We start from the raw sequence: 3296 nt of genomic DNA, 5'->3' as shown, positions 1-3296 counted from the left end.
AGAGAGGGGGGGATGAGAGAGAGAGAGGGGGGGATGAGATAGAGAGAGAGAGAAAGAGAGAGAGAGAGCTCGAGAGAGCTCGAGAGAGCTCGAGAGAGAGAAAGAGAAGGGATGAGATAGAGAGAGAGACAGATAGATATATAGAGAGATAGATAGATAGGAGGAGAGCTTGAGAGAGCTCGAGAGAGAGAGAGAGAACACGAGGATCGGATTCAGTTCGCTCCAGTAAACAAAAGCATACAGAGGCGCAGTAACCGTTCTCAGTCTTCTCTGAAAGACTTACTATCATCCTGCTTCTAGTCTGCCTCATCCGTCAGCAAGGTAGAAAGTGAAATTATGTTTGCAATACCCGCCTGCTTACCTGAGTTGCCTTTCTATCCACCCACCCAACAACCTACGTACCTACTTACATATCTTCCTTCATACCTACCTGTCTATCTTCCTTCCTTCCTACCTACCAACCTACCTATCTACATATGGACATGCAAAAACTGAGTGAACAAAAACTGTTGAACTTAAGAAACGGTCATCAACTCCCTTGCAGTTCTGTCTCTCCACCCAGTTTTTCCGTGTCCCGTTCACCGATAAACCTCCTATCCTATCTCAAACGAGTGTTCAACATCCATGTTCACGTGTCAAGCATGTTATCACTCTAGGTTACGGTTACCGACACCTTCACTATATGGTACAGAAAGGTTTACACGTAGTGGAGCTGCGCCTGTATCGAAGTAAGTAAACGTTCCGTCAGTCACATCTTGCTCTAATTGCAGCCAAGGTTTCTTCAGACAGCATGCGCAGAATAATCCGGGGCCGAGACTGACAGCAAGCATATTACAACAAAGGATGTGGTCATTAAGTTACTCTCTCGGTCTCAACAGAAGATCCCTTGCACACATGTGCACATGCACACGTACACAAACGCAAGATAATATTAAATAATAGCTCGTCCGTCGATGTCTGACGATGCCCAACACATCCGCAGGGGAGAATATTTCTTCAGTGAAATAAAAGAATTTGAAGAATTAAAGGTTACGAAGACTTGTGGCTTCTGCTGTGGCCGATGAGACCAGTTGTGGCAGAGAAAAGCTTGCTGCATTTTGAACATTTAAAGGCTCCACTTCCACTCGTGGATGTGCGCAGCTTTTGGGCTTTTGCATCTCATTTGGTTTCAGTATTTCTTATTCGTGAAGCCTCATATGACATCGTACTACCCACTGTGACTGCTGTTCTCCATCTGGGTCTGTCAGGGGCAAAGCTCTCACCTGTCGAAGTGTCTTGGCTGACGTCTTTCAGAAACATTTTCAGGGTGTCCTTGTAAGGAAATTTATAATATATGTAGGCTCTATATACCTAATTTTTAAGTTACAGAAATTGATTCATAGTGCGTATGGGTGCATGCCCCCCGACAAGCATCATCAGACAGGCTTTGTCGTGGAATCAACAAGGAAAACGTAAGAAAGAGGAAGACCAAAGATGACATGGAGGCGAGAGGTACAAGCGGAAATGGAAAAGACGAGGACATCATGGAAACAGCTAGAAAAGGATTACAGGACAGGCTTCGCTGGGGAAACGTTGTTGAATTGATAGCGTGCGTCATAAGTATCCCAGCTTATTGATAATAATAGGGGTGAAAAAAGGATGTATTGGACACCATAAATATGTGCGCTGGTACGCACGCACAGCACGCAGAGATGTTCACGCACGCAAATAGATAACATTTGATGCGCTCGAAGACGCTCACAATGAGATGCCATGGGCTGGTTGATGGTTAAAAAAATGTACATCGGACAGCACGGACTCGTCCATCGTCTCGGCGCAGCTCATTTACTGCGATCCTTTTGTTTACACAACATATAAACGAAATGAGCATACAAGCGAAACAAGATCAAAGAAGTTCTGTTTACACGCACCCCATTCTTCTATTCGACCAGTTGATTCCATTGTATCTGCTATGGAGACAAACGTAACAACCCGCGAAAGCCTGAATTATCATAGAACATTGCTATTGCCTGGCAAGATGTTGCATCAATAAACCATCATTTGTCCAACAATAACGCAGCTACCTCATTGTGTTCATGGATCGATATACAGAAGTAAATTACTTGCCTATTGTGTACAGCCAAGAGGAAATCTTCTGAACGATAAAACCAGTTAAGTAAGTGTTGTCATGTAATTTATTTCTCAAGTAACGGCATAATTACCTCCTCCGATATTGCCTTCTATCTTCTATTCAATCTATCTTAAACGCTACTCTGCTCCCCCCCCCCCTTTTTTTTTATTTCTCTCCCCCCATCCCTTTCTTTCTGTGAGTGTCTGTGTGCACTTCTTCTATCTCTGGATGTCAGTCCCTTTCCACCAGTCATGTGCAATTCTTTGCATGATTGACAGACTGTTAACTCAAGTTATTATATCTTTGTTCTGTGTTCAAACCCTCGCCAATAGAATGTTACAAATCCCCAAACGCACAGATCAAAACTTCTCACTTTCACCGTCTTGACTTTTGAAAAACAAATTCCTTAACTAAGTACACGACATCTCCCACTATATAAAATCGGATAGCTAAAGTTGTCTCCAGAGCGAGAAATTCCTGGACTACTTCATTGACTGCTGACAAAATTCCATTATTATCAAGATGATCTTAAAAACAAAAGCATATAATATATCCATTGAACATGTTATTTCGCTAATAAAAGATAGTTTTACGATACCATATCAGCTTACTTTCATCTCACTGAATAACATTAAGAACCGATCTAGAAATCTATGCTTTTTAAGATAAGTGATTTAATGCCTAGATCTATCGGTATGCGGGGATGGGGGCATTAATCTCATGACTAGACTACCCTTTTTTTGTTTTGGGATACCATCATATATAGAGTCTAATATTGATTTGTTATTAACACGTGGCAACAGGACCGAAAGCGCCGAAATTTTGAGAGCACGTGTCACTGTTCAGGAATGGTCCAATTCCCCCTCTCTGTCTGCCTGTCTGTCTTCCTCCCTCTCTCTGTCTCCCTCTGTCTGTCTGTCTCTCTCACGCCATAGATCCTCACTTTCTCGCCTCTCTCTCATTTTCACCTCATACATCCCCGACCTCCACTCCTTTTTCTCTCTCCGCCCGTCCGTCCGAAAATGTGTCTCTCTAGCCTTTACCTTTCTCAGTAATCAAATTACTTTTCTTTTTCCATCAGACAACTTGATCTTGACCTAAACCCGCGACATAATAATATAATACACTCTCGTAACTTCCCATTGGGTCATAGAACATGAAGCAAAAATCTGGTTTCACTGTAACC

At 42.7% G+C, this 3296-nt stretch overlaps 1 protein-coding gene across 3 annotated transcripts in view; it reads left to right on the top strand.

The window, feature by feature from the left end:
• Positions 1–3296, top strand: part of LOC101852838 (F-box/LRR-repeat protein fbxl-1) — a 68447-nt gene that overhangs the window by 22045 nt on the left and 43106 nt on the right. The gene's annotated exons all lie outside the window — the stretch shown is intronic.

Source organism: Aplysia californica, unplaced genomic scaffold (assembly GCF_000002075.1).
Source record: "Aplysia californica isolate F4 #8 unplaced genomic scaffold, AplCal3.0 scaffold00079, whole genome shotgun sequence".
Lineage (NCBI taxonomy): Eukaryota > Metazoa > Mollusca > Gastropoda > Aplysiida > Aplysiidae > Aplysia > Aplysia californica.
The sequence above is the reverse complement of the archived record's forward strand: the minus strand, read 5'-3'. Positions and strand labels throughout refer to the sequence as shown.